This window comes from Schistosoma haematobium, chromosome ZW, assembly GCF_000699445.3.
Source record: "Schistosoma haematobium chromosome ZW, whole genome shotgun sequence".
Taxonomy (NCBI): domain Eukaryota; kingdom Metazoa; phylum Platyhelminthes; class Trematoda; order Strigeidida; family Schistosomatidae; genus Schistosoma; species Schistosoma haematobium.
Window position 1 is genome coordinate 26,587,912 of NC_067195.1, and position 14,384 is coordinate 26,602,295.

A 14,384-nucleotide genomic window follows, 5' to 3' on the forward strand; every position below is an offset into this window, starting at 1 on the left:
CACACAAGCCGAAACTCATGCAGTGCATATGCGTAAGTATACACATCAGGCAGCCCACAAGATTTTAGAGAGCCCCGAAAATAGAACCCAGTTAATCCACTTTACATCAGAGTGGTGGATTAATTAACATAATTGTTATATCCCAGTGAGTAGAAACATTAGATTTCCTGACGTTTCGTGTCTCAGTGTAAGCCACTTCTTCATAGAATAAATAACCAAATCAAACTCAATCCAAGTATAAATAGTACAAAGGAACAACGCAAGAACATTATGTGCGATCGATCAAAAACAGGTCTGAACAAGTCAATGTCATGTCATTACGGTCAGAATAATAAGCGATATGTATGAAAATTTGTGTGTGCGTATGTGTGCAAAGACCTTTATGGTGAGAAAGGATTGGTTTTAATTTGTATATACGATAATAGCGTGAAATGTGAATAATATTAGATTGGTAGACCGGATAGATAGTTCGAGTCGGATGTATAGTGAGGCCTTCTTTTCTACTCAGAATAGTAAGATTAAGCATTCTATGGAAAGCCTCAGCTACTCTCCTTTCTTTGTAGTTGGAAAAACCTTTTTGTAATATTTTGATGTTTTTGAAATCGACTTAGTGGTTTTTAAAAATGGCGTGAACTACTATTGCTATTGAAGTCTATCCAGTTCTACAGGATTATTTGTGTACCTAATATGTTCTTTGGCTCGAGTCAAGATTTCGCGAGATGACTATCCAGTATAGAAGGTATCACAATCGACACATCCTAATTTGTAGACACAGTTCTGTGTTGACATAAATGGGAGTTTTTCTTTTAAGCGAACTAAATTATTTCGAAGCTTGTTCGTTGTTTTGAAATATACTTTAATCTGCGTTGTTTGGAGTTCTTCTGTTGTACCATGATGGTATGGTAAAACTGCAGAATCAATCCATAGTATATCATTCCAATTATTGTTAAGCATTGAAACGTATCGTTTTAATACACCTCTAATAATCTTCATAGGAAAATTATTAAATTGTAAGACATGATAATCCTGTTAGCCATTCTAAAAAGATTTAGGACTAGAGAGATCTTCGCACTGAATGGATGTGCTAAATTGAAGTCAATGTAACGATTTGAGTGTGTAGATTTTCGGTAGATAGATAGATTTAGAATCCCATTTATATTTCTTTTCACTAATCAATCTAAAAATGGTAGCTCACCATATTCATTTTCATTCTCGTTCGTATATTTGATGTGAGATGAAAATGTATTGATCCGTTTCGAAAAAGATCTTAGATGAGTCTTTTTTCATCACAACGAAGGTATCATCTACATATCTAAACCAAATTCGTGATTTAATGTCATTGGCGAAAATATTCGCCTCTATGTGTACGATAAACAGGTTGGCTACGATCGGGAACACGAAGGATCCCATTACTACACCGTTAGTTTGTTTGTATGATGTCCCGTTAAAAGTAAATAGTGTTGAATCTCAGCAAAGTTTTAAGGACTTCATTATTAGACTAATTCTTATAGGACATCTGTCAGAAAAAGCATTATCGTCCTTTAGTAAACCACTAATGAATTCCAAGCATCTATCAACAGGAATACCAGTGTATAATGAAACAACATAGCTTACCATGATTTCATTCTTTCCGATAATTAATTCCGATATTTTTTATTTAAAGTCATAAGAATCTTCAATTATATTATATACGTTAAGTTGAAGTGGCTTTAATATGCTTCTCAGATATTTCAATAATGCATATGTTGGTGTGTGTGTGAAGTCTACTATAAGTCTTATAGGGATGTCTGGTTTATGAATTTTAGGTAAACCATAAAAACGTGAATTACTGCATGATTTGGGATATAGAACAAATCATAACGAGATACCAATGACTGGTTTTAGTTCTTACGAAAGTTGACTTGTTTCTGATTTGACTTTATTTTTAATCGTTAGAAAATGTTTTGGATCAATCTTTTTCTACTCATTGGGATATTATGAATATATTGATTTATTTAAAACAATCTACCCAATGCTCAATATATTCGAAATTATCAAGTCAAACCTTGGCAATGATACTCATAGATTGGTTGATTATTCCAATTTCCCTGACCATCCAAGTTAACTAGAATAGTCACCTTTACTACCCATCAGCGCCACGCTGAGGCTTTGAGTCTGATTTTGTTGCACGTATCTTGAGTTTGTTGTGTATAAAATGGTGAGTGACAATATAAATAAATAGAAGTGTCTCCAATGAATTGCTTTGTGGTTCATAGCGACTGTATCATATTTTTATTATCCATTTGTTGGCTGAAAAGTACCAAAAATACGTGAATAAATAAATCCTGACAGAACATTTGGACGTCAATATACTTGAACTGGCTAAAGCGTACGAACTGCAAAATAATTGTAATAAATGACTTCTGCTTCAAATCTAGACATAATTTGAGTTTCATAACCTCTAGTAGAGATAAGATCAGAAAGTTCCGAGTAGTAGTTGAATTATATTTTACAATATTTGATGAATTAATTTCATGTCTCATGTATAACCAAAGAAAACTGGTCAGAATGATTAGCTTGTTTCTTTGTGCTAACGAGAAATTAAGCGCTTCCACTGTAGAATCAATATCATTAAAACAGAGAATAATGTTCATTAATGGGTCAAAGAACTACAATGCACATGGACTCATTTTCCATTTATATTCACTTTCTGTCAAAAATTCTAGTAGTCCATTGTGAGCAATCAATGCAAAAATTTAGTCTTACAAAACACCAGTCGCAGAGCAAATGGCTCACCAGTAACGTCTAAGACTGTGAAACTAGGACTATAGACAGTGTAAACTCCCTCAAGATCGAATCTATGTCGTTATTGCATGCATACTAACATGAAGCCTAGGTCTAATCAATGTACGCAGACTTTTTTACATACAATATTTTTATATGATCGTTCATTGTATATTATATCTCAAATTGCCATTCATTTCATTAGCAAAATATTTTCATTTTGCAAACTTGTATTCATAATTATCGGTAGTAGCATTAGAAATGACTAACTGTGTCAAAACTCTACAGAAACTTGGAATTCCCTCAAGTTAGTGTATCGGATAATTGATTTTACTTTAATTTTCATTTCTTAGCCACTTCTCGCCTTAATTTATGGACATTCGCTCTTCATGATGTTATTTTACACAGAAATACCCGACAAATAACGACACTCCTCTAATGCGATTTGATACATGGTGTTTTTTATTATTTTATTACTTCATTTTTATCCACATTTTGGCATGAAGTTTACTTATATAGTTGCAAGTGCTTCATGTTATTTTTCAAATCCCAAGCCTCTTATTCTGATATCATAAAATGTAAATTAATATTTATGTTCATCATATCATTCAATAATAGGATGATTTAAAGCATTGGAGAAACGTAAGCATACAAATCGACAGAAAAACGTAATTTTGACGACCGTTATGGGGTTATGTAGCCTAGGTCAAAGATTATGTGGTAATAAGAGAAAACAATAAATACTACCATCCATATTCCTGAAAGTTGAGGGAATATATTTAAACAACTACAGTTTTTGGGTGATATTAACAATTATGAATTTAGGAACAAGCAAAAATAATAGCAAATCGCTGTTGAAAGTAACAACAGATAATATATCTGTCTAGGATGAATTGTGAAAAAAAACATAGATTGTCCTGTAAATGGTATAAAAAAGATGACGTTTTGCCTTCATTCTGATCCTACAGAAAAGCATTTTGAAACATTACACAATTGACCAAGCAGTAAACCATCTAATAGTTATAGACACTACCGAAACATGTTTAATGAAAGATTTCCTTTAGTACTGAAAGAATTGTATTTTTCGCTCTCACTTTTATAATACCGACGTAAATTAATGTAGTCAGACAATATAAACTGCGATCAGTTGAACAAAAGAAATGGATGCATACTTTGAATATCACATATAATTGGCTAATTTTGTATCGTAAATGACTTCAGATAATCTTCAAAGCTCAGATTAATTCCTAATAAATTGTTTAATAAATGAAACAAGAGCTTTATTGGAAAGCTAATCACGCTCTGTAGATCTAAGACCCAACAAATATATATCACACTCTTTTAAATATGACGTTTTAGGTTAAAAATGTATCAATTGATCGTTGGCATTTATGTCTGTTCAAAATGCGATGGGGTTTTGCCTTTTCAAATTTTGAGAATCTTACATTATGGAAACTTAATGACTTTTATAACTATAAATCTTCCAGAAATTAATTTTTTTAAAGCAAAATAACTTGACAAGTCCGGCCAAAAGCTTTTTTGACATTCACGCTCATATGACAAGTATCGATATGTATGAGATAATTGTTATATTTCACCATATTATCATACAAAAGCAAAATGTTACGTAGCTGAGTGCTTACTTCGGCAATTTTAAAGCAACAGAAAATATTTCAATATTTTTACCTTATGAAGAACTTCAGAGCTTTTTTTGTTGAGCCTATATTTTCTCTCTATCTAGCTTCCAAACGTGCGTCGGACTATTGATCTTTCCAAATAACAGATAGAAGAATTCACATAATGTAAGGAGGTTCAGTTAAGGTCATTCACCCTTTGGTTAAATATTCGGTAAACAGAGTAATTACACTATGTGCTACTATTGCATAAGTAATCCGAGTTTCTGTCATCAATACTTGAATTCAGTCAGCATGATGGTGTTAGTTACGTTAGGAAACTGGTTCAGTGAACAGCAAATGCTATTGCAGAAGCAAACTGAAATTCTGTGGTTACAATGAATAATTTAAATAACTAGTATACACCGTTAGCAAAGTAGTGTAATCCACGACCTAAGGAAACTTTCTTAGTTTGGAGTTGTGGAGATTGTTGGGTTTCATTGAAATCATGAGCCGATCAATGGTAGACCACCATCGAAAACCTGGAAGCACTGGATGGCTGTTTTGTCCTAGTGTGATACTCCTCGACAGCGCGCATCCATGATTTATGTATTTATTCAAACAAGGGTGCCACTGTCAATATTGGGCCACGGTTTTTGAACAGTCTACACATAAATATGCCATTTATTTAAGTTTTTCATACGTAAAGCCTGAACTACTTTATATTTTAATTAATGATTACTAAACTTATAGATTGCAATCCAAAAATAAAACACTGATTACAAATTAGTCTTACAGGTTACAGTTGATTAACTGATTCATCAAAATAATGGTCTTTGCTTGAATAGACTAATCTTTGAGTTTGTTTACCTTACTTATAATGAGTTTGATGATTTCTAGGTAAGTAAATTAAACATGATGACGCAACTGGTATAGTCTCTTTAGTTTCTGATACAAAATTTTGATGTATGAATTTTGAAATGGTTATACATTAGTATGCTATTACAAATGAAAACACTTTAAACAAAAATATCCATCGAAAACTTTGTCAGTGATCTACCATCAAAATGTATTACCTATGAACATTAGTAAACAACCGAAATAGGTTTATTCTATGTATGAAATTTATTTAAAAACAGAATCATACCACTCATTATTTTACAGGGACAATAAAGCACTTAAAATAGAAGTAACCAATATATATTCGTTTCTGAAATGTTATGTCAATTTTTTGTCCTGTTCAATCATTAGAGAAACAGACACGCTACAGAACCTGTAAAATTGTATTTCCATGAAAAATAAAGATAATTCTATTGGTGTCAAAAGTAATCGTGAGTTTGTTAAGAAAGTGAATTATGCATAATTGAAATTCTATAGTCTAGCTATCGCGTACTTGAAAAATCAATATTTAAAACATTTTACCTGATTAAAAGAGGATTTATCATTAGCAGTAAATTCATAAAATCATCTGAAGACTGAATCATTCATTATATTTATAAGCCATCAAATCTATCTGCATTAATTTGACATAGATAAACTTATGATGACTACTTAAATCTCCTAGTGATTGCAATAAGGTGGTTAGTGGTTTCTTATCAACAAACAATAATATTTTGAAAAAAAATTGATAACTATTTTTCCCGGGTTAAAAATTTTGTTTGTTGACAAATAAAGGTAAACAGTTTTATTAACTCGATGAGCATGATTGAGATTTTAAAGTCGAGGATTGGCAAAGCAAGGACAGCGTTCCCAAATTTGAAGAAGATATGAAACTCAAGTTACTGTCAACCAATGTCGAAGTCAGAATCTTTATTACGAACGTCAAGGCAATTGTACTGTAGGGAGCTGAAACTCTGAGAACTATATGTATTTATAAACAGTTATCTACGTAAGATACTCAATATCCGTTGGCCGGATACTATCAAGAACAGCCTACCATGGGAGAGAACAAACCAGGTTCCAGTTGAGGAGGAAATTAGGAAAAGACGTTGGAAGTGGACAGGACACACACTGAGGCAATCATCAAATTACATCACAAGGCAAGCGCTAACTTGGAATCCTGAATGGAAAAGGAAAAGAGGAATGCCAAAGAACATATTACGTTGGAAAATAGAAGCAGATATGAAAAGGATGAATAACAACTGGAAAGGATTGCCCAGGACAGAGTTGGATAGAGAATGCTAGTGGGTGATCTATGCTCCTCCATGAGAGGGTAACACGTGTAAGTAAGTAATGATTCAGATTTGTTGACTGATCAGTTAAGATTAAATGAACTTTAAATAATCAGTTTATTTATATCAGATAGATATTTTAAATCAAGCATCTAAAACATGACAAATCATAGATTTTTTTATATAAAGGGATTAAACAACCAATTCGGACTCACATATATATAGTAATCATAGTTATAGCAAACAGGAATTCCATAAAACTATACGGATTATAATAAAATCAATAAAACAGTAACATTGTATAAAAAAGGAGAATTCAGTGAAGGAAAACAGGATATAAAACAATCACTAGTTCTGTACAGAACCATTTCATCAACTATGAAGCGATTACTTCAAATGATTCTTCTTTAAAAAATAATGACACATTTAATTTATATTTGAATTAATTTAAAGTAAATAAATAAATAAATGCAAAAATTGATCATTTACAACCAGTTTATTCCTTGAACCGGATTCATTAAACTAATAATTAATTGAAATAATAATAATGATAATTCCAAAAAATTTGAATTTTTGTTTATATAAGAGAAATAGTTGGTCTGTTATAATTAATAAATAGTTCAACTTTGTAATAAATGGCATAATCAATTTTAATTTTCGTTTTTTTTTCTTTTCTTTCTTTCTTAGTTATTTATTTCATGAAGATCAAATAAAGATTGTGTAGTTGTTCGATTATTTTCTTTTATTTTGATAAAGATGTAGAATTTTATCTTGTAATGATCACGTAACTCCTGGAAACAATAGTTATAATTGAATACGCATTTTACATTGTTTCTTTATTTTGAAATTCATATAAGTCAACAATATGTCAACATTTAAATTATCAAACATGTATATATATATAAGTATGACTGACATTATATTTTCAATTATGTTGTTAGTAGTAGTAGTAGTAGTAGTATCTGTATTTGATAAACATACTGACTAGTTAGTGTAATTGTTATTCTTATTTTTGTTACAAGATGATAGACATTATCATAGTAATATGAAGATACTTTTGTTTTCTAGATAAATAAATGAATTTTATGCACAAACATGTACATACATTACATTTTGTATAAGTGTAGACTAATTTTGTCTACTGTTATTGTACAGCAGTTGGCTATTTATTTTTTTTCTATATTTGTTTTCTTTAGTGCGACACTTTTTTTATATACTTATGACTGAGGAATTAGACTTCGATTCCAGGTTAATGGAATGTTAATTTTGATGTATAGTATTTATACATCCCTATCACTTTTGTTAGGAAATGTACAATTGAGATTCTTTGTATGCATTTATGTACACATTTAAATGTATATGAATGAGAGAAAAAGATTAAATGAAGTGTAGGTAGATAAGCAGAAATAAATTGAATCAAATACTATGAGTTATTTTCTTTCTAATATATTCCTTATACTACTTAAGAATCACTTTCATTTTTGTGCCAAAGGAACACAATTTATACTTTAGAATTTACTTCATAGTAAACATAAGAATGCGTTGTTATGTGTGCTGATTTGTCTACAACATTCACTTCTACTGCCACTGTAAATTTTATCACCTATGTGTGTATATGTCTATATATATTAGTAGCATAATGATATTCATTCTTGCAAAATGTTATACAATCTATGGGCTTTAATAGATGATAGGGTAATATGTTATTTTTATCTCATTTTTCACCGAATATGAATGTTTCCAAATGTTTTAATAAATGTTTAGTTGTCCAGACATCTTGAACTGTAGTTTATGATATGGTGTACGTATGCATTTATGTGTTTGTGTAGTTCTATATATGCCTATAATAGGTAACAGGATTTTTTAAAAAAATTGCCGTGGGGCTAATGAATTTCAGTTGAACAAAAGGGTAAAGTAAATATATATGCGCATAGATTTCAATTTATTATTTCAATGGTATTTTGCAAATAATACATATACACATGTATTATTCCAGCAGTTTAAAAATCCCCATAGAATATTAAAAAATGAAGAATATTTGAGTGAACTGTAAAACTATTATACAGAGAGTTCTTCAACATATAAATTTTACTTACTTATACGTTTTAATAACATTCAGTTATCTAGCAAAAATTCGTAAAACCTAACTACTAATTTGAGATCCAAGCTTTTTCTAGATGAACAGAAGAATTCACTATTGTACAATTAATGATAAAGAAAGCAGGATCAAACAGCCTTCTATTTCTTTACTAACTTTTTAAGCAAATAATGCTAGTTAGCAAATATGGTAACTATTGGTTTGATGAGTAGCATTTATTCTAAATAATCAGCATTTAATGCAAAATATTTGAACTGATAAGTTCAATCATATGTATATAGACGTCGAAAGTATTCGCTAACTAAACTGATTATTGTAAAAATTGGAATTTTGATTCATTAACTTGTTCTTTTCCCTCAGAATTTTATTCATCAGGTTCGATAAAACGATCTCGTCTCCTAACATGTAATTATGTAAACGCTCAGTCGTCAGGGATCATGATTCAATCTAGTCACTATAATCTTCAATTATAATTTTTATAATTGTATCTTTCAAGGAAATATGCACCAGTAAGTGAATCTTGAATTTTATTTTCATCGCAGCTAGTTTAATTCTCAACACACTCTTTAAATACATAATACACGGTGAGCTGCGATTGTTTTTAGTGTAAATTAAAATAAAATCGACTTTTACTTTGATTGCAAGTTATGTTCTATTTTCCTGACGACTGTACAAGTTATGCTAGAATGAGACAAATCTTCCAGTTCCCTTAGTGAGCACACATGTATTGACATTATCAATCTTAATTGTAAAAAGTTCAGTTTCGTTTACCTGTGATCAATTAATATTCAGTATTAGTATAAAAGAAAACTAGTGAGGTACTGTGTGCTCAGTGTTTGAAATATGTACTTCATCGGCACGTGTCAAATGAGACAAGTGAAAACGATGTTTAATAACATCTACAATAATGTTAATCAGGTAGGAAAACCGATCATTATTTGAAAATTGGTGATGAACATGAAACAATTAATTTATTTATGTTTCTTAAGTCAATCAAAAATATTTTTTTTCTTTTTACTATGAACTTCAGTTATCTAATTTATCTAGTCAATCTGAGAAATCGCTTTTTTATCTGTCGAACATGATATCATCTGTCAATTCAGATTTATGAATCTAGTCATAGATTATTGAAGATAACTGCATAAATAACCTGAAATCTGAGGTAAAAACTTCTGATAACAAACAGATAACAGCTTGTTGATTGCTAGATTAAAGTTGAACAATTAGATTACGATTACTTCTAATATTTCAATAATTATTTAGTTGTTTAAAACATCAAATTTCAAATCGTTGATAATATTGACGAACATGTTAAAAGTGAAAAGTCAGTGGTCATCAAGGTATGTCACTATGTCCACAAAGAATATGTTAAGCCTCAAACAAAATCTGGAAATTAAGGTTGCTGAAATTTGAATGGATTACGTAACATGAGCGATGTTTCTGCAACGATAAATTGAAAACCTTCCTTCAATAAATCTTCATTATTCTTTGAAAACATTTGGATCACAACATATGATTCCGTAGTGGAATAGCAATTACTCTGTAGATTGGTTTCGAAATTTCTTTTACACAGCCATTTACAAGGTTTTGGAAGTGAAATAGAAAGAGTATCAGTTAACAATTTTCTAGTGTTGAATTATAGTACAAAGTATCACTGATTCTTTGAAAAAAAGCGATGCTTTTGTTGCAGTTTAGTTGTCACATAAAAATTACTACTTTTCTCATTGACATAGAATCCTAATTATTAACTGGCAAGTGATGACAAAATTGTTTTTCATTTGTATTCTTTTATTAAGTTATAGGAAAATGAATCATCAAATACCATCATTACATTTGAATTACTTACTCGTACAGTATAAGGTTTCTCTTTCATCTGCATAAAGTTTTTTCATTGCTAACTGAAGATGAGTCGATTGTCATTGGGAATTCTTATTTCATCTGGTTTCATCTTTGTATGTCGGTATCTTTAAAATATTTGTGTTTTTTTTCATTCAAGTATAAAGATATTAGGTGAAATTATTTCGAATTAAGGAGTGAAATAACGAATACTGGAAAAATGTTATAAAATATTGTCACACATTACTGTTTTTTATACCTTCCTAGATATGTTGGATATTAGTCGGTTTTATCGTTCGTTTTGCATGCTATTCATCATTTAATTTACTCAGTTTACCAAATATTTTGCAAGTGTAAATGGTCATAATCTGTTAAAAAAATACGGCAAACGAAACTAAACACGTCCTTATGGGATGATAGTATAAAGATTATCCTTACATTCTACTTTGATTTAAAATTTAGCCCGACTGATCAGACTGGAACACAGTGGGTTCATTCTAAAAAAACCAATTTTATCTATACAGAAAGCTATGATATCTTATACTACACTTAATATGGTTACGCCATGGGGTGTGAGGTCAAGAGGGAGACCTGTTGTCTGAGATATATATACTGCCCGTGAACAGTGGAGTTCAGCCGTGTCGGGTATGAGTTATTTGCCTACATCAAGGATTGGTTGAAGTTAGACATTAACACCTTTGAATTCCGGTTTTGTGCCCTGGAGGTTAAGCGTTCACACGCGAGATCGAAGGTCATGGGTCCAACTACCGCGTGCAGGACCATGGATGCGCACTGTTGGGAAGCCCCATACTAGGACGGAAGGGTTGTCTGGTTCTCCTAGGTTTTTGATGATGGTCTAATATTGATAAGTTCACGATTTCAGTGAAATTGGTTTGCGAGTCATTTGGCTTCGAGTCATCACCTCTTAGCTCTACTGACGGCTAAATATTATTAAAACCTAGTTAGTGAAGAGTTTCATAAATTATTCAATACAAAACTACCATTCTTAGCTAAAAGAATGGTATTTTGATGGAGGCATCCGAATACACCTATCATGTTCTCATTAAGTTGATTCATAACGTATTACGCACTGGCTCTGACCAAAATACTGGATATTTTCGCCTTTTATCTTACACCTAATGGTTTCTCTATCCGTATATCACATTTCTCATTGGTGAAACATCCGTTTGAAGTTAGTTTCAAAAACATGGTACAGGGGTATTAAATGCTTGCAAATATATGTTTAAATTAAGGTTTCTTCAGATGAACAATTTGATACAAAAAATGTTTGAAACATTATTGAATAAGACTAATTAGTTTCGGATAACAAGCTATTTTTGGGACAAAATATCTTCACTACATTGTTTAGGTCTGATCTAGTAGCTGGAAGTGTAGTCAGAAGTAATTAGATAACGTCTTCATTACATTCTAATTATTATTGTGAACTGATAACTGTTGAGATGAACGTGCTTATGCAAGAATAAAGGGAATTAGAATGAACTAGCAATTTTCAGAAATGTAATCATCTCTTATAAGCATAAACTCCGACATTTCAGAACTCACTTTTGTATTCGATAAAGCAAGACATAATTAAATAGTAATCCGTATTAGAAACATTATCAATAATTTATTGTAAGGCGTTCGATACTGTTTTCAACGCATTCATTACTACAAAGCAGCTGATAAGTTAGAAAACAGAACAACTTTTTTTAATCAATAAATCCGATTTTAGTACCTACTTTGAATGTTTTAAGGAATATTGTTTCTTTAAAGTACTCTCCTTCTGCACTAGGTGTATATTGATAAACCTGACTCAGTTTTCTAAAATACTGAAACGATGGATTTTAATTAATACGCATGAGATGAATTTTAATTTCACGGTTGAAATATTCATTAAATTTATTTGAATGATTCTTAAGAGTTAAAATGATGAAAAAATACAATTGATGTACCCGTCAAGTTCAGCTTCCAAAACATCTTTGACGCGCTATTAAAATTTCGTTGAATTAATGAATCATTTAGATAGGTGAGTTATACTGTTTTGTTCAATTTGAAGAATTTTTTCATGGTTAACCAATATCCCGTCTAGAAAAATTTCAAACTAGGTACACGGTTTATGTAGAGCTGTCAGTCCACATTGCTGAGTAAAAAACCACATTGAAACAAAGGCTTAGTGCTCTCAGGTTTTAAGAGGCTCGCTAATTAGTGTGTCTGTAATCTAGTGTATTACTTAACGAATTAAAGAGTATTTCACAATTATTGTTGAACCTCAGACTGGTCAAAAATAATTTAGATCATGAAACAGTTAGGGCTTAACACTTGATACTACGTTGATAAATTTTAGTGGGAGTAAAATGTTTAAAAAGTGATCTTTTAAGATTGATGACATATGGAACTATAAGTTACTGATAATGAAACATAACGGGCTGAAAATAATAAAAATATTGACCATCCTGATAATTGTGCCTTCCAAATAGACAATCAGCTAAACACTGTTGATAAATGTACTTGTTTATCAGTAGAAGTTTCATCACACTCTAGTAATATTAGAAACGTTGAATTTGTTAGACCGAAAGTGCTTAACATCTCATGTTTCAGAAAACAACTAAAGAAACATTCCTTAATAAAAAAACTTTAAGGTAATCAACCAGTTCGGATTTCTGTGGAACTAAAGCTGTTCAAAAGGTCCACGACGTATTTCCCATGGAATGTTAGCCTGTTATTTACTGTATTGACTTATATGTAGGACTTTATAGTTGGCACAGTGGTGAAACAGAAACAAATATTGTAAATAAATTGATAAATTTGTAATATACCAATGATTAGAAACATTAGATTTCCTGACGTTTCGTGTCTCAGTGTAAGCCACTTTTTTATAGAATAAATAACCAAATCAAACTTAATCCAAGTATAAATAGTACAAAGGAACAACGCAAGAACATTATGTGCGATCGATCAAAAAACAGGTCTGAACAAGTCAATGTCATATGATTTCGGTCAAATTGATTTATAAGCGACATGTATGTGTATGTGTGCACAGAAACGAATATTTCCGACTCAAACTATTGATACAAAAAGCAGTGAAGCTGTTTGCAAAACTATGATAAGCAGTATCCATTAAAAGACATTCATAAATCATATAACTAATGATTACGAGTTACTTTGTGTCTACTGTATGCTGAACAGTTATGTACAACGTTTACAGAAGTATAATCATTTCTAGCTTTACAGTTATTCAAAAATCCTCAGTGGTATCATTAGAAATTCACAAATAGCTTAACCACTTAAAAGAATGAGTTATTTCATCTACTGTAAAAAGTTTCGAGTGAAGCCTATCAAATTAACGGAGAGTAAATTATTTTATGGTTGACGTTTCAATCAGCTTTCCATTTTCAAAGAGTTGGATTTTCATTCAGACAAAAGAAGTATTTTGTATGGCTGAGATGATTCAATTATTCTATCTTTCAGTCATATTTGTCTATTATCCTCCTGTTATAATAATTATTATACTTGCTGAACAAGTTAGTAACTATAGTGAATCAGTTCTAGTGGATTAATCACTGCTGCTTGAGGCAGTAGCTGTCCATTCAAGTGTAAGTGCGAGCATAAGGGATCCAATTATATAAGGTTGATATATCTTAAACAAAATTAAAACTACATGATGGATTAAATCAATACCCAGTATCCATTAATGTTGCAAACTGTTTAGAATCTATGTATTTGATTATAGTGAAATATCAAAAACAAGAGTATTAGAGCTCAAATAGGTATAGTTAGTCTACATTAAATAACATGTTTATGTTAGAATGATATTTTTGCATTGCTGGTTAAACTAGTTAGCTGATCATGATGTTGCATTACTGTTTTTGAAAACCTCCCAAGCGATCACATGAATGATTAGTG